At 36.1% G+C, this 22,538-nt stretch overlaps 1 protein-coding gene across 16 annotated transcripts in view; it reads left to right on the plus strand.

The window, feature by feature from the left end:
- The window catches only part of LOC135215498 (histone deacetylase 4-like), a 434,451-nt gene that overhangs the window by 217,868 nt on the left and 194,045 nt on the right, over positions 1 to 22,538 (plus strand). Inside the window, exon 1 of one of the 16 annotated variants that reach the window (XM_064250293.1) lies at positions 11,966 to 12,028. The exons of the other annotated variants lie outside the window; for them this stretch is intronic. The gene's annotated coding sequence lies outside the window, so the exon portion shown is untranslated. Of the gene's footprint in view, positions 1 to 11,965; positions 12,029 to 22,538 lie in introns of those variants that run through there. 16 annotated transcript variants of the gene reach the window in all.

The raw sequence follows: 22,538 nt of genomic DNA on the forward strand, positions 1-22,538 counted from the left end.
TATTTTACTTCTTAATATTCTTTCTGTGTTAAGCCCCTGGCATCTTCGCCAAGTGATCTCATTTCCGACGTAAAAACCTGTTAGCATTGTCGTCCCTTATATCACGTGTCTATGTTTTTCCTATTCTATTTTCCGCCCTTTTACTTGGATTTCCCCTCTCCCCCTCTCCTCCCCTCCCCCATCTCTCTCTCTTCTCTCTCTCTCTCTCTCTCTCTCTCTCTCTCTTTCCGAATGAATTCTCGTGATTACATTTTTTTTTACAAGAAGTGAATTATATGAGATATCACGTAATTCTAAATTTAAAGACATTCGCAGAATTGTATCTCCTCTTTTTCATCTTTTACATTGTTCTGTTCTTTCTCATTGAAGGAGAAAATCGTATTTATAGTAACGGCGTGTTTAGACATTTGCTGTGTTTATCTGAAGACGACTGAAAAGTGTGGTGGTGGTAGTCATGATAATGTTTTGGTGTGGGTGATGACTATCTTGAATGTGCGGTGATAATGATGGTTGTATGGTAATGGTGATTGGATGGTGAAGTTTGGATACCTTCGATGGGGGTAATGAGGACATTTGTGATGATGGGCGTAATTTTTTAAAAAGTTATTTTGCGAGGATTTTTGTGTTGACGACTGTAGGTAATGGTTTTGGTTATAATGGAGACGGGGTAACGTTTGGCATAATGATGTTGGTAATTGCCGTGGTAATGAGCGGTTAGTGGAAATGATAACAGTAACGTGCAGAGAAGGTGGCGTTGCTGTGGTAACTGTGAATGGTGTTGCTGTGGCTAATTATGTGATGATGACATTGTTTGCCGATGTATTGTGATGATTCTGATGATACCATTCACAGTAAGGAAATATCAAGATTTGTGCTGATGGCAATTTTTAGATTACGTAAATGTGGATAATATTGATAATCACGATAGAAAGAGTGACTAACTTCATTGCTGATAGCTAAAACGAAAGGGACTTCATTGGTGATTGTTGTAGTTTATTTTATTTTATTTTATTCTTTTCCCCACATTTAGCTTTTGTTTCCATACTGTTTCTTCTTTTGTTTTTTCATCTAAGAATACAACATGCTCTAGTAGCTGATTTTACGTTCGGTTGCCGTCGGTTATGAATGAAGGGGTTTTTGTTTCTCTAGGAATTTGCGAAAAGAGTAAAGTGATATATGCGGATTTGGCGTTATTAATGTTGATGTTGATGTTAAGGGTGATGGTGGTGGAGGTGTTTTGCTTCGATAAAATGAAGTCGCCATTTAGTTATGTGCGGCTCTAGAAGCTCTATTGGGATGATGAAAAATCTATTATTATTTATATTAGTAGTAGTAGTAGTAGTTGAAGAGCAGGACGTCGTCGTCGTCGTCGTTGTTGTTGATGTTGTTGTCTGAAGAATATAAAATCGCATCTCGTTGAAGTGTCATCTTGATTAGATTTTTCGTTCTCCTTTCCAGCTCATCTTCCCTCAAGAAAAAAAATCCTTCATTTCTTGATTAAATTTCAGGGGAAAACGTCCAATATAGAATGTGCTCAGGAGAAATCACAAGAATTGTCTCGCATTCACGTCGTTTCTCGGAAGCGACGTTTCCGTGGAAGTTCTTCCTGGCGTTGCTCGGGAATGGTGGCGGGGATTCTGTGTAACCATTTACTCACACATTATATATATATATATATATATATATATATATATATATATATAATAGATATATATGTGTATATATATTATTATTATTATTATTATTATTATTATTATTATCATCATCATTACCAAAAACTTTTCAGTCGTCTCCCCACATAAGCACCGAAAATATCTCCAACACATCATAACTATAAATATGATTTTCTCCTCCAATGATAGAGAATATATATATATATATATATATATATATATATATATATATATATATATATATATATTTAAAACAAAAGGGGGCCAATGCCACAGTTGTTAGGTTTTCGGTTCTCAGGAATTCTGGTTGCAAGCACCACAGTTATTTAGGTATTAATTTGCTCAATTTCTCTTAGTAGGCGAGAATGCTACCGATAGCGCGCGCGCGCGCGCGCACACACACACACACACACACACACACACACACCACACACACACACACACACACAAGAAGAGCGAAAATGAATGGAAGTCCCCTAACCAGTAATGAAAGGAAAAAGTGAAGGCAAAGAAAATTATCCGAAGCACTCTGTGCTTTTATTTTAAATTTCAGCAGGGTGCCATGTTTATGTGTGATTACGAGTATTAAAGTGTGAAAGAGAGCAGGGTACCTTCACTTAAGTGGAGGGGAAAGTTCTAACGTTATTTAGTTGCGTCGTATATGGAGTTGTTTGTTGTCAAAGCAAAATAAGGCCTGGGGTTTTTAAGTCCAGCATGTTGTCTCTAGGGTTGCGGTCATCAGTTAATAAGTTGAGGAAGAGTTTTTTTTTTATTATTATTATATGAATAGGAAAAGAAAGCAAGGTTTTAGATAATATTTTGTTAAAAAGTCCACAAAGTCTATAAGGGCAGGTCATCCAGAGGTACAGAAAGCAATTTGTTTTTTAATATAAATGTGTAAAAAAAAATTTAGATGCTACAAGAAAGGTTGAAAGAAAAAAAATTGTGTAGGCAGTGGGACATAGAACCATGGATAAAAGTATGAAGTAAAATATATGAAACAGTAAATATTTTGTCACTGTCAATGAAAAATCGGGAGTTTTGTAAGCTAAACTGAAATTGGGTCATGATCGGTAATTGGTGATGGCAGAATTATTTATAGAAATAAAAGTGTTTGTCTTGTCTCGCCAGAATGTTTTTATCTCCATAGCCAATAATTATTCAGTATGCATACCCATTGTTTGGTAGGATTGATTATGATTTTGTAAGCAAGTGACGTAAATACATTGTTGCCCTTTTCACTCATTAATGCGTTGTGGTATCATGATGGTGAGGATCGTACAGGCTAAGTCCTCTCATCATCTGGGTATTCATTTTTACTGTAGTAATAATAGTAGCAGGACGTTGTTGTAGTAATAGTGGTTGTTAAATGTTAGTTGACAGCAGAGGCAACAGCACTCGTGATTGTTGGAAAAACAGGAGCAGCTGCAATAAGTAGCAGCAGCAGCATGGAAGTAGAAGTGGTTATAGATGATGATGTACAATTGAGGAACAGCAGTGATAGTGTTAATATGATAGCATTTGATGGATCTTTTCTATTATTAGAACCAGTTAATGTTTCTTGTCATGGAATGCGATAGACTATGGGCAGTATCAAGCTTTACGGTATTAACAGATTCTGTCTCCCTCCCTCTCGCATTTCCTTGGTGCTGGCATGCAGAAAGTGGGTACAGTAACCCCTCCTTCTGTCCTCAAACCTCCTCCTCCTCCTCACTATTCCCCCCTCCACCATCACCTACTCTCATTGAATGTTTGTTTAGTTTTTGTAAGTGTTTCTTTGTTTTTCTCCACAGGTATGCTCTAGATGTTTGGGTTTGCTTAGCCGCTTTGTCTTTTGGGTGAACAGGTTTTAGAAGAGAGAGAGAGAGAGAGAGAGAGAGAGAGAGAGAGAGAGAACTAGCTTACAGCCAGGCAAAGATCTCAGCTTTAATTCTTGCATCACCCTTTGCTCGCCAACTCCTCTCTTCTACAACCCCCACAACTCTTCCCCCCAAACCCCCCCCCCCACTTTCTCTCCTTCCCTCCGTTCCCCCCAATCCCTTTCCCCTTCAGCGTCATCTCTATCGTCGTCATTACCGTCATCATCATCATCATCAGCATCATCATCGCCTCTACCTATAGCGTCATGACCAGCATTTTTATAAAGTCTTTTTTCTGGCCCGTCGATTTGCTTTGCTTTCTGGCTGCAGTCTTTAAATGCTGCTTACAAGGTCGGTTCTTTTTTGGCCCCAAGGGGCTAATTGATGCATAAATTCAATTGTTCACGCTTTTTATATACTATATATGTATTCATTTTATGGATGCATTGTTTGTTACACATACATTCCTCGCATTATCTTTATATATATATATATAATATATATATATATGTATATATATATATATATATATATATATATATATATATATATATATATATATATTATAAGCGAATACCACGGGAAAATGATAGTCCGAAAATCCAAGCGCTTTCGTCTTTATTCAGACATCGTCAAGAAGCTTATTTATGAAGTCACGTGCATCTACTGTGATTTTTTAAGCATTATATATATTATATAATATATATATATATATATATATATATATATATATATAATATATATATATATATATATAAAAAGATGATGCGAGGAATGTATGTGTAACATATATATATATCGTTAACTTGTATTCCTAATTTTGTACCTTTGGCATTTTATCCGCACAATCGTTATTGTTTGGGCACCGTTTTTGGATTCCTTTTAATTCCCCTTATTATTATAAATTTAATGACTTTTCACGTTACTTCTTTTCGTCCATTGCACCGCGCTTTTTAATTCTTCTTAGTGCGCCTCATTGCCGTGATTTGTTTACATTTTATTTTAAAGGCTTACAACTTTCCCTGACCTTATTCGTTACGATGTCAGCTTCCATGAATTGAGCATTTAGTCTTGGATCAGGGAATCTCTCTCTCTCTCTCCCTCTCTCTCTCTCTCTCTCTCTCTCTCTCTGCGCAGGTTACGAAATTTTCTCGAAAAGTTGTTACAGTAATATCGTTTTCCCACCTGTCCCTTGTACTTGTTTTTCTTAACCTACACTTTTCTACTTTGGTTCGCTGTTATCAGGGACAGGTGAGAGAGAGAGAGAGAAGTACGCTTATTACCGCTCACTTCTCCTGGTTTGTCAGTTCGTGAGGCGTCAGTGACCTAGATGTTGTGACGCCACTTTTAGTATAAGCGTAAATCAGTCAGTCAGACCGGCAGCCCGTGACGCTTTGGTTCCAAGAAATGAGATAAAAGGAAATACTCAAGAGCTTAAGCGCCTTTCAGCTTAGAAAAACGACACTTTCAGCTTCCAGTGATCTCAAATATACAGAGATAAATTGTGACTAAATCTGGATTGTTTTGTTTGACAATTCCCGGGGCGGGCGGGAAGGGGGTGGGGCTGGGGGAGGGGGAGGGGGGTTTGAGGGCGTTTGCTAACATTCTTCGTTACACGAAAATTACACATGAAGTAATATTGGATATTTTGACACCTTATGACCACTATTTTTGTAATGTCATATCTTATGGCGGCACTTTGAAGCCAGCAGCTCGAAACGTACACGAAGCCTAAAACTTTCGATGATTATTATCTTTTATGCCGGTTCGGTTCCTCAGGGTAATTAATTTGAGAAATTAATACTTTTTGTTGTTCGAAGGTTGACACAAGGAGGCAGGTATGTTGAAAACTTGTTTTAGCTTATTGAATTTCTGAGACGGTGTTTACTGTTTTGAAGAGAAAATACTGAAGGACTTGACGATAAAAAAAAAAAGTTTAAATATAAATAATTACATGGTATGGGTTCAAACACACACACACACACACACACACACACACACACACACACACATATATATATATATATATATATATATATATACATATGTATATATAATATATATATATAGTGTGTGTGTGTGCTTTATTAAGAATTGTAGGTGTAGTATGTATTTCTTCTGCCTTTGTTTATGTGTGTGCGTTTTGCTTCTTTAATGGTAAGGAAGGAGGGACCAAACATTAAAAGTAAATTAAAAAAAAAGCAGGACTGATGTGAGCAGGAGAGTAAAGAGAGAGAGAGAGAGAGAGAGAGAGAGAGAGAGAGAGAGAGAGATGCGAAGTACGAATCTGCTCAAACAAGGGTTTGTTTTTGGTGGCCAGGATGCGCAGTGGTGGCGGTTCATCCATTCCCTTGAAAGGGGGGCGGGTTTTGAGGGCAAGTGGCTTAGAAACAGGAAGTTATGAAACAGCATACTTTTAGACTCTTGTCCCTTTAAGCTGATTCGATTTTCACTTTCCATTTTTTGTGTTCTCTTATTCCGTGTCCAGAAAGATTTAGCGCGATTTATTGTATCAACGCTTCATTTGTGTTTAAATGTGCTTCTTTACTGTTTGAAATCGTGTTGTTTACGTCAGTACGTTTCATTGTGGTTCGAAGAAAATTTATTTTAGAATTAGTGATTGCTAAAATATACTCAATTTTTTTTTCAACATCAAGCCGTTTCCCACTGTAATGGGATTGGTGGCTGTATAAGAAAAATCTTGACAAGGGTAACTCTATATCAGACTTCAGCTGTTGAATCTTGTTTCAACCACTTGTGTAGAAAACTGACACTCTTATATGTTTCTTACACCTGCATTGAAGACACGTCACCAGAGTGTCGAACCCAGTACGCGTGTTCACCATCGGATTCTTATCTCGTACCCAGTGTTGTACTTCCTGAATATTTCTTGTGTATCATGCAGCTAGCACTTCCTAGGTTTTCCTCTCTTTCTTCCTCCTAGCGCTTCAGAATTACTTTTCTGTTCACCAACCTCTCGTCATCCATTCTTTCCACATGACTCAGCCATCTCAAAACATCTGCCTGCTAACCTTGTTATCAGTTCTTCAGTGTTCTTGTTACGCTATAGATTATGCTGTGGAAGCAGTTCATCTCAACGGCTGCAACCTGTTTTTTTACATTTTTACTCACAAATTCCAGTCTGAGCTGTCATAGACACTTGTGGTTTTCTCCGTATTTTTCTACACTATGCTACTCTCTTACTTCACCTGCTTTGTGACTCGACTCTCCTTCTTCCAATCCGAAGTTATTACTCCTTTCATTCGCTGCTTTCTTAGGAACGGAAGGAAAATTTTTCTGGACCGACTCTTCTAAGGGTAACGCCGTATACATAGATATGGTATTTAAAGCAAGGATAAATGATTGTCCTCTTGACGGTTCCTACAAATTGAAGGATGATGTTGATACTAGCAAAATACATTTTGTCTTAAGGTGTTAAAAGAAAAGTTGACCATGAAACGCTTGATGCTCAATAAATTTGGACCCGAAAAATCCTTAGTTCATATCACCTTGCCATTTTGACTATTTTTTATAATATATATTTGGAACTAAAGGGCCAACAAACATATGTCTATTCAGTTTTGTATATTTCATCCCTTTGATGCTTTTTTGTCTATTTTTATACCCTTCATGATCAGTCGGATGTTATTAATGGTTCAGAGTCAGACAATTAGTTTTTTATACCCAGTGTTTTTTATACCCTGTGTACTTTTCAAGGTCACCGGAGACAGGTACCCGAGCAAGGCAGTTGGAGCATTTGGGTTCTTAAAAAAAAAAAAAAATTCGTTTTTAGGTTTTTTATTATTAAAAAAAAGCGGGGGGTTTTATTTTTATTTCAGGAAGTGCGTGTCGTTTGTTATTTAATACTGTTATATAATTCGTTTTGTATTGTGTCTTGCAAATATCTGATACACACACCCCAATACACACACATACACGCACGCACACACACATTTATATGTATATATGTGTGTGTTTATCTAATATAACAACATTATATATTATAATATATACATACATACACACACATACACACACATCGTATAACATACATACATACATAACATATTATTACACGCAAATATATATGATATTAAAGAAGATAATATATATATATATAGATAATATATATATATGATATCTTCTTATATTAAAGTGGACACTTTGGCCCATGGGTGCAGCTACTTCCAAAAAATAATTGCCAGGTCCGGTGACTGCTCCCGTCTTACCGCCTGCCTAGCTGTAAGCGGATGTTTTCTCTCTTCGTAGGTATTAATGCCTTCAATTTAAATGACCTCTTGTAACCTATACTTCACTTTTATGTGTGTATCTATAAATATATATATATATATATATATATATATATATATACATTATATTTATTATATTTTAAGTGGACACTTTGGCCCATGGGTGCAGCACTCAAAATAATTGCCAGGTCCGGTGACTGCTCCCGTCTTACCGCCTGCCTAGCTGTAAGCGGATGTTTTCTCTCTTCGTAGGTATTAATGCCTTCAATTTAAATGACCTCTTGTAACCTATACTTCACTTTTAAAAACTGTACGAAATTTCTTTAAAAAAAAGTGTCAGAGGGTTCATGATTGCTTCACCTGTTTAGAAATGAACGTGGCAGTAGCAACTTGCATTTTGTGTGTGTGTGTGTACTAGTTGCGTTAGTGTTTATTTATGAACATCAGACGAGCAATGAACACTTGCATCTAGTTTATTCTCTTCACTTTTTCCGTCTCAGTGGCTACCCACAACTGTCTTCTAACAACCTGGTACCCCAAGTCACTGCTAATTCGAACAGAGTACGCTGAACAAATTTCGAAAACAAGGAGAAACGGGATAACATAGAAAATAGATATTGTGAAAATCCAGATATATTAAATGTGGTGTCACAGAGCAATGATATTTACTGAGAAGAGCTAATAGAAAAAGCAGCTTATCGTAATGGAAGAAAATGGAACACAAGCAAGGGAGGAAGAAAGAAAAAAATATTATTTTTATCCGGGAGGATGAGTGACAGAAAGAAGCGATTTCTGGACTGTCAGTTCAAATTGCTGCCTTCGGTCTTTGTTACTTGCTGAGTGCGAGGGTGTTACGTTGCGTGTGTATGTTTGTTTGCGTTTGTGTCTCTTTGACTCTGCTTCAGAAGTACGAGAGAAGATAGGTAGGTTGAATTTCCTCCTGTTACAATGAACTGAGGGCTTTCTTGTTTTATTTTTAGGTATCTTTTCGAAATCATTCTTTTCCTGTAAATTTTTTTCTTTTTCTCTCGAAATGATTATTGATTTTATTTTTCTTTCCACTGAATTAGTTATTTCTTTTCAAGGTCATAGTTCGTGTTCATTCGAGTTTTTTCGTTTCCGTTAAATTTCGTTCCATTGATTCCTTTGAAGGGAACCTTTCCCTTCGAATTTTCTCTTGCTTTTTCCAGTAGATTTGATTATTTATTGACTGTGTTGAATTTTAGTGCCTTTAAGATGATTCTCTACTTTCAATTTTCATCATATTTATGTCTTCGAATAAAATTTTACCATTAAATTTCCTTAGCTTTATGGCCTTGAATTGTTACTTTTCCTGTAAATGCCATTTTTTTCTAGTGAATTGATTTTCTTTCAATTTCATAATTTGTCATTCTTCGAAATGACTGTTTTTCCAGTTTCATTCCATTTTTCCCTTTGAATTTGTATTTTTCCTTTAGCTTTTAATCCATTGATCCACATGAATCGATTCTATTCCTTTGAAGTTTTTCACTGATTTTCTCCTCATTTTTTTTCTTCTGAAAACATGAATCGTACAGTTACTTATTTTTTTTATATAGTTTTTTTGAGGAATACCCGAGTCCTATCCAATAAAGGGATTAAGGTTCGTGTCCGTTTCATGATAGTAGTTAATTGTGTACCCGGTATTTAGTCGACTGGGTTGGGTCCATTCAAGGCCAAGAAGGCACAACGGGGAGAGCAAGTTGCTCATCCCAGAGGGACATGTTGAGGGTCGGATGTTACGGTTTTTGAGACTTTTACCGAATCTGAAATTTCTCATTTAGGATTTCAAGGGTTTCAGTTGAGAACACTTCCAGAAATATTTGAAAATCGAAGGTTTAAGGGCATGATATGTTGGCTGTTGTATGGACATATCTCTTGGGTGCCAATGACAAGTAGAGTTTATATAAAAGTATATGCATGTTTTCCCATTAGATTCTTTTCCAATAAGGGAGGGTGGTAAAGGCTGTACAATTCGGAACGTGCTTTGTTTTGGGGGGAGTTGTGGGGGGGGGCGCGAGGTGAGAAATAGCAGATGACACAGAAAAGGCTGGATAGATAGCGTGAAAGAAGTATGAGAACGAAAGGTTCCCAATATCCTAGGAATATTTTGAGTGCGACGAGAGTGAAGTGACTTGCTGCTGATGAACTTACGGAACGGCCAGTGTTGTGGAATTTCTCAGCAGTTGGGGCTTCGTCCACGATTCGGCTTGTTTCTTATTCAGAAATGCTTTGGGATATGAGTTTGTGTGTCCTTTTTCTTTTCCGGAACTGCGTACCATGATGCAGAGAGAGTAACTCATTTACTTATATACTTACATTCTTATACCATATATCCGCATTCCCTACATATGCAGTTTTACTCTCTTATTACATTTTCCCATATTTTTGTAATCTACCCTTCCGCATTCTTCTTTATTTTTTCTTATATTTTCGTCTCCTATAAGCATCTTTCCCCTCACTTCGTCTGTTGCCGATCACCCGACTCCTACTTGATTTTATTTTTAGCGTTGTTATTGGGCATTCTTTGTTCCTCAGACGCCGAATTGACGTCAGCAGTGTTGTAGGCTTTTGGGTTTAGCGTTTCGTAGGCCTACTTTGTACTTAATACGGATGACGTTAATAGTAACTATGCTAATAAATGTTGGCGAAGATGATGATTGCAGTGATTCTCGTATACTACTTCCTCCATTCACATCTGATTTTTATTTCTCTCTTGAACCGGGTATCTTCGTGTAACGAATACTGCTATGAAAGTAATAGGCGCAGTAAAAAACTGTTTCTGCTCATAATAATGAGGTAAAACGTATCTGACACAGCAGTAATAACAGCTGATTTAAAATTCCACCTATATTCTTCAACGACCGCAAAGGGAGAAAAGTAGCCAGAATGTAGTAGTAGTAGTAAGTAGTAATAATAACTAATAATAATAAATAATAATAATAATAATAATAATAACTAAATAATAATAAAATTGTTCTTTACCCATATTTCTTTACGAAGGGCGAAAAGTAACTTGAAGTAATAATAATAATAATAATAATAATAATAATAATAATAATAATAAATGGTTATCACTGATATAATAATAACTACTCCGCCATAATCACTATAACAAAATTGTTATCAGTTTTACTATGATTATGATGGAATAGTTGCTTCAATAGCGATAATAGTTGAAGTACGACGTTATTGTTTTAACTACGTTCACCTCTCGTAGCACGAAGGAGTCGTGGCAGATTATATTGCTATTTATTTTGTGTTGACTTCATAGTCTATCCAGAAATTCCTTCCTCATACCAGTTGTCGTTACCAGAAATTTTTGGATTCCAGAGATCGAGAACAGAACAAAAAATGCTTCCAGTGTGAATGGGGGAAGACTTGGAGGAAGAGTTGGACGGGAATCAATTTTCCTTCCTTCGTACAATTCATTTTCATAACTTGCGTGCCACAACGGCACGCAGTCCCCACCCATTGTATGCTACTGTAAGGCCGTGACCTTCAATCTAGTGAACTTTAGTGTGTGCGCACGTGTGCATGTATGTATTTTTGCACTTGGCTTCAACGTAAACGCGTGGTTGTTTATTGCATGTGTATGTTAGAAAGCGTGTTGTATATATGTCTATGAAAGATAAAGATTCATATACATGTTTGCAACATGCAGATGTATTTGTGTGTTCGTACGTTTACGTAGTATTACACGCTTGCACAAGTTTGCAACAGTCTGACGTACTTTTGAACTAATGCGTAGTACTTATGCGTGTAAGGTGTTACGCTTACAAGTTTTGTAATATTCAATTGTACTTGTGTGTGTATGCCTAGATGCCTGTATAAAGAGATGCATGAAGAAAGTTGTGACGTCCTGGTGTACTGAAGCGCTTGTGCGTCTAAAATGAGGCATAAAGTACTACTTGTATATATATCTATAAATTTCTGTGTAAATAACTACAGTCTTATTCTTCTTTTAAACAGTGAGACGTCCATGTAATCGTAAAGTGTATCCTTTTAAACTGACAGCCTTTTCGTGCGAACGTAAATGCATTGGAAGTAGCCACTAGCACCTCTATTATTCAGACTACACGCACGCATCCGCGTTAGGCGTGTAAACGTAACGATAGTCACATTTACGCACCACTTGTCTAATGCCCTCTATTTTCTTTTCCAGGTATGGATCGTGTCTTGGCTACTTGCTTTAGAGAATAGCTTTTTAGAAGAGATGCAGGCAGAGGTAATGTTCCTGTGTGATTATCGTGCACTGTATTCGTTGCGCATCATGATTTGTAAATATGTATTTTTTTTATTTGATCGTTATCGAATCTATATTCCATAACCACAAATATTCAGAATATAATTTGAATTGATATTTCGTACTCTTCAGTAACTTTTCTTTCTATTGAAGTGTTCTCAGTCTAACGTGCCTGATGTTTCGTTATTATGCTAAGATTATATGTAATTATATAGAATATATATTATTATATATAATCATATATAATAATAATATAATAGATTATATAAGTTCTCGATGTCTGTAAACATTAGAGCATCTTTGGTTTGAGTGAAATGTTCGTTAACACTGTCTCTCGGTTCTTACTACAACACTTACATTACAGCTGGGTTATATATCACTATATTATATAATAATAATGATGATGATAATATTGGAACCCATTCCAGTAGTATTCACTCTTATTACGTATTATTAAAGGCACACTTGAAACTAGGCCTAATGAGGACCACTGTCCCCACCGTCAGAGGGAATGAAGCTGAAAGAGAATGGCTCAGATTCCTTAATATATTTTATACCAGTTTGTAGTCACGAAATTACTTTAAAATCATAAGATCTTTTAATCCTGTTTACATCTAGTCGCTGTAAATGCTTCTCGCCACCCTTACCCCCTCCCCACCCCCCTGCGCCTTCCCCACTCATTATTAGATAAAGGAGGCTATTTTACTGTGTAGAGTGAACTGACCCTTGAAGGTCAGATTGAGGTTTCAGTAGCTTCCTTGATTCCTGCATTGCAAACTATATTTTCTTAAGTAATCCTTGGCCGGCAGCATATATACATTTTACTCAGCCGTTTAAGGCTGCAGTTATTTATTATAATAATCTTGTGACGGATACCCTGTGTTGTTCACTATCTATATCATGGTTTGTATTTACTTTTGATTTCTGTGTTACAGTCTTCCTCCATGACACACTTATATACTTTGTTACTTATTGTTTCCTTCTTTACGTAATGTCTTTTTCAGAATTTTCGTGTTCTTTGGTTTTGTGTATATCTGTGTGTCTGTGTGTATTTATTGCACGTTTTCATTTCTGTTGCAGAATTATTTATTCACTCAAATACAAAAAACACCATTTTGTAATACTGATAAAGATTTTTTGTTCAGTATATACTAGTTCTTGTAGGTATGTGAACCTACCAATCGAATTTGGTATGAAACTCGACATCAACTATTTACATATGAATTTAGTTGTATATTATGCAACTGATACACACCGTGTGTCAGTTAACTGGAATGTCAGCACGTTCAGAGTCACAGGAAGTATTTTTCTTTTATTGTATGCTTGTGGTTCACCTGATAAGTTCTTGAAGCCAGTGTCAATTAATTTGCGGATCTTGAAGTAAATCAGATATTTTCACATGGATCATGAAGTAACGACGTTGAAGTTGAAGCATTGTGTCAAATAGCGATGTTGACTTGAAATAGCGATATTGAGGCAGTACTCGTCAGATCACGGTGAGGCAGGGATCGTCAAGAAACGATATTGGGGCAGCGATCGCCAAATAAGGATATTGAGGCAGGAATCGCCAGACAACGCTATAGGGGCAGGGATCGTCAACTAACAATTTTGTCGCAAGGATCGTGAATTGATGTTGACGCATGGATTGTGAATCAATAACCTTGACTGAGGGATCGTGAAATGATGGTGTCGGTGCAGGGAAATTGAATTGATTGTGTTGAAAGGGTCCAATCTCAGGGATCGAGGGACATGATTGGGATGCAGGGACGGGGAAGTCATTGTTTGAATGAATAGTTAGAATGGAACACTGACTTTGGGATCGAATTGACAGTGTTTACGCAGAGGTCATGCAATGCCTGTGTTGCGCCAGGGATTGTACAAAATGACAGATTCGATATAGTAATTGTGAAGTCACGACCATGATGCAAAATTGTGAAATGAGGGCCTCATTGCAAGGTTTGAGAAATGACCCCTTGGAGGTAGGGATTGTCAATTGATGGCGTTGAGAATTTTTTCACAATTTGTGTCCAGACTTCTGTTTCATCCAGGTAATGAAGAGAAAGACTAAAACTCTATTTCAAGGCCCCTATTTTAGAAAAAGACTGTGATTGATTATTCCGATTCATGATTTTTTTTTTTTTTTTTTTTTTTTTTTTTATGTGATCGTATTTACTGGTTTGCGTGTGCGTTTTTGTTTATAGAGGGATTTCCATTTAGTCTGAAACCGCTCGTAGGCGTGGATTTTGTTTGTTCGATTGTATGCGAGTCTACACACGCTTCCCTTCTTCAGTGGAGAACTGTACCTAACCGTTGCTGACACTGATTTCACCGCATGAACACTTGCACCATTATTCATGTAGTGCCAAGTTATTGGACTAAACATTCATTAATCAAATGAAATCATGTAATTTATTTATGTATGTTTTTTATTTATTTATTTCTTTTTTTGGTCGGCCTTGTACAAGTGAATCAAACCGTCAGCGAATTTATCATTTGTTTATGTACACGTATGAATATCTTTGAATCAGTTGGGATGTGTGTATATATGTATGTTGGTGCATTGATTGCATTTATGTATGCATGTGTTTATGTATGTGTGTTTGTATATATAGGCTATCCAAATTCCTCATTGTTTTCGTTGTGGTTGTGGCTTTCATATCGATGATAACGTTTATATTTACGGGCGCCTTCGTGGGAGGAGCATGGTATTTAGAGTCGCTTGAAAAGGTCATATGGCATGGACTCTCTCTCTCTCTCTCTCTCTCTCTCTCTCTCTCTCTCTCTCTCTCTCTCTCTTCTGGAAATTTCCCCAAATTTTCCCCGGTGAAATTGAAGTGTTTTCATGGGCACACACACACACACACACAGAGAGAGAGAGGAGAGAGAGAGAGAGAGAGAGAGTTTAGGTGAGATGTATTCTAAGAAAGATATTTTTATTTTCAATGGCTTCAAAACGTAAACCGTCCAATTTTGAAAAAGGCGGCTGATAAATGATATCCATTTAGGAATCGCAGTTGGTTAAAGACGATGTCATGTTGCTTTGGCGCTACTTTGAACCGAAATTCTGTGGCTGTTTAGTTACAGCTAGACATCGGCTAATCCAGGGATGATCCCAGTTACTCTCTCTCTCTCTCTCTCTCTCTCTCTCTCTCTCTCTCTCTCTCTGTGAGTGTTCGTCTGTGTCTGTGTGTGTTTGTTATGCATTTAGTAATCCTTCTTTTGTTAGAGCGAACTTTAACATTTGTGTGCAAACCTGTTAGACCGTCCTTAGTCTATTCACACCCAGAATGTGGAGTTTTCAGCTTCCTCTTGTATTTCGTGAGTAATTTAAAAGACTCGATTCCGGGAAGGGCTGAGCGAGTTATGGACGGTCCGTTAAAACCCCGGGCGCCTCTGTTTAACCTCAGCAGGGAAACAGCGTGTATGATGATACGCAGACAGTGGTTGGTCATAACCAGGGTGTAAATATTTGGGCGTAGGTCTAGCAACCTTCCTTCCTGAAAATAATTGCTAAACACAGCAAATGTCACCCTACTAAGGGGAGAACTGGTTTAGATGACTTCTAAATTCCCAGAGTTTTATCGTTTTTACATTAAAAGAAGGGTCACAGTGATGGATGAGTGCGTTTATGCTGGGATATCTGTGAATGAAAGTGACCTTTTTTCAGAAAGCTTAATCAAAAGAGTCCGTGTCCATTTATATCTGTAACACAAACGCTCACGCACACATGCGCTCGCTTTGTCCCATCACAGAAGATCCTGTTTTTAAGTGGATGAGCCAAAAGAAATAAATGAACATATTTTTGGTTCCGTTGAAAAATGTCCACATCGTTACTATTGGGTAGACCAGAATTCCCGTGTTTTTTAATTAGATTTTTTTAGCTTGTAAACCATCTGTTTTTATTTGAAGAACATTGTAATTTTGATAGAATATAATTTTAATTAGAAATTATCTACTTCGAAAGGATAGGGTCCTGTAGGTTAAACCGTAAATGCTTATGATTTAGAATTTAAAAAAATTATATTGAAAAGTCAATTCTCAGAGTGACAGTTTTCTATCGATTGTTTGAAAAAGTAATGGTGATTTTAACTGTAATAGACTTTTAATTATTTACATCAAAACTACTTTAGACGGATAGTTTTTTTTTTTTAATCGGTCTATTTATGCAAGCGATTGACCTTTTATACGTTGTACATTCACGGAAGAACCGAAGGCTCTTTGGCATATGAACGCCCTTCGGGTTTACCAAATTTGTTTGATCGGGTTCTGTTGGCACTGCTAAAATAGACACCTGAACGAACCCACTTCACATCCTATATTTTTATCAGAATCTCTTATATGAAACGCTATCGCTCTCCTTTCGATAAATACGGTACATTGAATTGAGCACAGCCAGTCGTCAAGTTCTTTGTATAATGTAACTTTTAGGAGTAGTGTAAGAAGTCAAGCCATTGTTTTCATGATCTTGTTATCATTAATATGACAGTAAAATAATAATAATAATAATGAATAATAAGTAATAATAATAATGATAATAGTGACAACAGCGAATAATAGTGTTGTGAAAAGAGTATACATTGTGTTATTTAAATGATTTGTATTGATATAATTAAAACTGCTCTAATAAGGCCAGTAATTATGCTAATAACTTTATAAGAACGACAGCAACAGCGAGGGTTAAAAAGGGCAAGGGCAGCACTTGTAATAACCCTATTAATGTTGTAGAATGTCGATAAAAATCCATTACGTGTGATAGAAGTGAATAACATAACGTGCCTTGGCTTGGCAGCCCTCCCCGGGCCCTGATTAGAATGCCAGAAGGATCAATGAAGTCGCTCTACAGTACGGTAGGGTAATGGCCAAGTGAACATTTCCGCTTTTTACTGGGATCAAGGAAAGCTTGCAAGATAGATAACATATTACAAAACAATAACAATAATAATACTAAGATTAGTAATATTAATATTTTGTTACACATAATAATAATAATATATATATAAGAATAATAATAATAATAATAATAATAATAATAATAATAATAATAATAATAATAATAATTAGTGAAAAATTAATGTTCTTACAAGTTTGTGATTGAAGTATTTTCATGGGAAGAAGTATTTGTTATATTAATATATATATATAATATTTATATAATATATATATATATCTATATATATATTATATATATATATATATATATATATATATATATATATAAATTTGTGCGTGGCATGTGCATGTATGTTTATGCATCTACGTTTACATTATGTATATATAAATATATATTATATACACATACGTACGTATACATTCACAAACGAGAGAGAGAGAGAGAGAGAGAGAGAGAGAGAGAGAGAGAGAGAGAGAGAGAGAGAGAGAGGTAGTTGACATGATTGGACTCCGAGGTATGGTTATGGGTCAGGGGTGCATGTATGTAGGTATATAAGGAGCAACCACCTGAGTGCTATAATTAGGCGTTGACCTTAACGTGACATGAGTCTATTTGTCATGGAAGAACTGGGACGCTCAACACGTACCGTAAACTTTTAATTTAATTTTTTTTATTACTGATCTTTATTTGCTTATTATGAGGACGGTATCGTCTTAATTGTTTTTGTCTTCTTTTTATAGAATCATGTGTCATACACTGGAGCTCTTGATTAAATTCAACACCATTATATTTTGTACTACGCATACGCATATGGGCTTAACACAATGGTTAATTCTCTACATGTTCAGATGTATTATACTATAATGTTTATGGACTATGCAGTTGACACGATTTTCATCGGTAAAACACGACAAATTACCAAAGTTTCCCTAATAGAATGCATGATACATCTAGAGATAGAACTCAGAATAAATGTTTAGAACAAAAATAATGAGGATAGAGTATCCGCAAAGGGATTACGTAACTCGGGAGGGAGAAACGGTTATAATAATGTTAAATCTTTTTAGTTTTTAGGAACAATGACATCCAGCACGGGAGCTGTCGATGTGACATTTAGTGAAAAACTGAAAAAAGGTCAGTGAGACAGCATACTGGTTGAAAGATTTGGAAATTAAGTCGACTAAAATTGAATACGAAAGTAAATTACACATAAAATCTACATAATACGCTTACAGTAGACCACAGATTTTGGGTGTGGAAGGCGAGATACTTTTGTTTTGAGTTGTTTCACTCTGTACCTTCTGCAAAAGTTACTTTGCCTTTGGTCAGTTTTTATCATTAGATGCATTTAATGCTCAATGCTCATGTAATTATAGACCACGTCTGCTCTCCCAGCAACCATACCAACATACATCACAGCGTGCAATCTTACTCTGGACTAGTATCCTTCTCGTGTTGCAGAATAATATTGATATTTTCCCCCGTAATTGCATATTCTTACTAGACCTTGTGAGTACAAATTTGATGTCTTCCTTTATTTCCTTAACTGTATGCATCATAGTCTTGTTAAAAGAAAACAAGTAACTCGCCATGAACACATTCTTCAACGCACCACAGTATATAAAACTAGAGATTCTTTACTTAATTTATCCAATCTGCTGTTGGACCATTGGAGTAAGTCTGTGCGTAAAGTCTGTCATTTGCACTATTCATTCTCGTTGCCTTCTTTACACCTCGTTCAGACTTTTCACTCTTGGTTTCCCGTATGTCTGCTGTCATCACTCACGTTTTCCCGTTCATAAACCCGACGTGCCTCTATCTTAGTAAAAACGTGACAATTTTTCATGTAGGACTTTGCATGTTAATTTTCCATTAAAAAGGGAGACAGGTCTTCCCTTAGTTATTTCTCTGGTGTGCTCAGTTAAACCTTATGTTTGGTCGTCATTCAGGCATATCTGCCTCATATTTGCGACTGTTTTTACTTCCATTCTAGGCGCTTTCGTAACCTGTTTCTGATCGGTGTCCCCATTGGATGCAACTTGAAATGTATATTCGAATAAATAAGCGAACGGTGTGAATTCTGTATTGATTATAAAGTGTTGCGTGACAAAGCCTCTGGACGAAGTTATTTGTCGATAAATAAATTCTCTTACACAGAAATAAAGACACTGGCCCATTCGAAGCTGAATTCGCTCCCTGACACATATTGAAGGCTTGAAATAATAATGGGAATCAGTTGTCCGTTGTTTTAGTGTATTGTTGATCGTATCAATTAAGTGTGATTGGTGCCATTAAGTAGTACATATCGTCCTTTTTGTAGTCGGCGAATAGTCAGCAGGTTCCATCGATGTGCCATAGGAGAGCCGTAGAGCTTTCGATTTGTTGTAAGTTGAAATGCCTACCTACGCACCTCTGTTTTATACGCTAGGGGGTAGTTAGTGATATATTTATTGTTGTCGTTAATTGTGTTTGGATTTTACTTTATGTTTATATGTATTAGGTATGTATGTATGTATGAATATTTTAATTAATGGTAGATTTAGTGTTTCTGGAGGATCATTTTAAATTAAACTTTTAAAACAGTTGGCTTTTGAATGCAAACAGTAGCTGTGAAGCCATTCAATCTTTTAAATGCAATTAGTCGAGATGATATCAATCAACCTTTTAGGTATATTTGAATATATATTTGAATGTGATTTAGATGTAATTATACGACACATTTTTATAATCATGTAAGTAATCAGTGGTTTCAACCCAATCTGAAAATTACAGGTTGTTTGTTGTTTCCTCTCACTTTTCTCTACCCCAGTAATGGGACTACCCTAAAAACCTTCGACAAAATGTGAACATTCTCTTAACTTTCGGAGAAAGAATTCGTCCACCTCTTGCATAGTTGAAAATGGTGGAAATATTGCGTTGTATAAGAACACTGTACACTTAAAACTGACGAAATAAGCTACTTCAGTGAATAGCAATTCAAAAATAAGAATTATGAAATGGTAGGTAACGATATAGATTGTTGTTGTAAAACATAAAATTTCTGAAATAGAACGTAATAACAGTGTACAATTATGTTGTAAAATCCGTGACATTGACATTGCTGACCAGGCCACCCGATGTTTACGAACAATAATCTATATTGTTATTAACTTGAATTCTGGAATTTCTCTTCACTGCAAAAGTTGTACAATAGTTGATGGCTTCCATTTATTCCTACTCATGTCTGTTCTTTTGTCCCCGTAAGCCTAATTACTAATGATTTTATTCTGAAACATGTAGACCAATTGTCTTAAAGTTAAATAAGTTGTCAAAGAATTTCTAAGTTTGTGGGTTCTCTATATAGAATTTGTGCACGGACAATACGCAGTAGAAATATATATAGATATCAACCACACGCACTACATATATATAATATATATATAGATATCAACCACACGCACTACATATATATATATATATATATATATATATATATATATATATATATATATATATATATATATGTGTGTGTGTATATATATATAAGTATATATGTATATATAGGTGTAATATATATATATATATATATATATATATATATATATATATATACACTATATATATGCGCAGTGTCTGTGGTTGATAATAGGTTGATTCGGAAAAAAGTCTTTCTGCTTTCAGTAACTCTAGGAGGAGGACAGTAATAACTACTAGTTGGTCGATGATGATGATAATAAGTAAGAATAATAATAATAATCAATAATAATAATAATAATAAAAATATATATAATAATAATAATAATAATAATAATAATAATAAGCGTAACCTTCCATAACTTGGGTTCTTTTTTTTTTGTGGGGGGGGGGGGGGGGGGGGGGGGGGGACGAACTAATCGTTCCTCAGACTATGAATTATGCAATATGACGTGTGGTCACTTCCGTTTTCGCTTACTCGGGGAGTAAGTCTGCAGACTACACTGTTCTTCTTCTTACATTTGTTGTTCTTGTTGGTGGGGTAGGAAAGCCCTACGGAAACGTTTCTCCTTAAAAAAAAAAAAAAAAAAAAAAAAGGCGCTTTTCCTTTTGGGAAAAAAAAAAAAAAAAAGAATGTTTTGCGTCGAGTTAAAGATACAGGAATTTAGGGTATGATATTTATGATTTACTTATGAGATTGAAAATTTTAAAAAATAAATAATGTGCATGTTTAACAGTGTAGAATAAGCTGGAGGTCGGATCACGCCTTGTTAATTTTTTTGCTAGCAAAAGTTTCCTTTATTGATATTCAGTTATTCTTTCAAGCTGATAGTGGGGTTTGGGGGGGTGGGCGTCGCTCTGCTGTTGAATTGCTGGATATGAATGACTGCATTGATTTTTGTATTTACTCTTTGTATCTCGGTCGCCAGGTTATTAGCGCGACTTGAAACATTCCTTAGTTTTTTTACAGTTTTGTCGACAGTATCATACAGTTAGTCGTGGCTATTGAAGAGTATAATCGATAGGTAATTTAAGGCGCAATTCACGTGTCATGATGTATCGTGACTACGCTTGAGAAATTGCGTAAGCGAAACCTACCAGCCATGATATTGGTGCAGTGTTTTGAGTTTCTTTAATCCATCCAAAAAAGGGCAACAAATGTTTTTTCTGGTACCCAAAAGGTTCGTCTTAATAGTTTTTTTACGGAATTTTCTTTGCAACCGCGCGAAAAAAAAAATGGGAAACGAATTCCTCTGTATTGTTGTGTAAGGTGAAACTTGACTTCCGCTTGAGATCCGTAAATAAACGGAACCGTATTCTCGGAAATGTTTTTTTTTTTTTTTTTAGGACCTTCGTGTTACCAATTCTTCTCGGATATTTTATGTTGCAGTTTGGTCCTGCCTGCCTTCGGATTGTTGAGAACGAGGTCTCTGAGTCATGGGAACAAGAAGAAGAAGAAGAAGAAGAAGAAGAAGAAGAAGACGAGGAGGAGGAGGAGGAGGAGGAGATCAAGTTGTTGAAAGTGATATTCGTATCCCGCGCTGCGTCTTATTGTCAGCTGTTCGTCTGGTTATTAGAGGTTTCTTTATTTACGGCTTTTCGTATTGGCGGCACATACCGACGGCCAACGTGTATGTGACATAGAGAAAAAAATCTAATATTTATACGTGTGCGTGCACGTGCGTGTGGATGTGTTTGTTTGTGCTTCTGCATGTTTCCATTTGAAGAAACGTTTCCGTCATTTTGTATTGGCGGAATCCTTCATGAAGAGTACTCTTGGTTCTCGTATTCCGCGTGTCCTTTCATATTTTAAAAGTCCCGGTCTGTCATTAATATTAGTCTCTCTCTCTCTCTCTCTCTCTCTCTCTCTCTCTCTCTCTCTCTCTCTTCCAAGTGTCCGTCTCAATCTGCATGTCTCCATAGCGGTAACGTTTGTTTCTTTGATTATGAAAGTATTTGTATGCTCTGCTGATTAAGGAAAACAATATTTTAGCTCTATAATAAACTTGGAAGGATTTTGTTTCGTAATCACCATTTTGTTCCTTGGAATATTAGGTTCTGTAATCATTTTTACTCGCATCGAAACCAAACAAGCACAATAAAAGTTCAAAACGTGAGTCATTGTGGACATGAGCTCACCCCCCTCTC

This window comes from Macrobrachium nipponense, chromosome 5, assembly GCF_015104395.2.
Source record: "Macrobrachium nipponense isolate FS-2020 chromosome 5, ASM1510439v2, whole genome shotgun sequence".
Classification (NCBI taxonomy): domain Eukaryota; kingdom Metazoa; phylum Arthropoda; class Malacostraca; order Decapoda; family Palaemonidae; genus Macrobrachium; species Macrobrachium nipponense.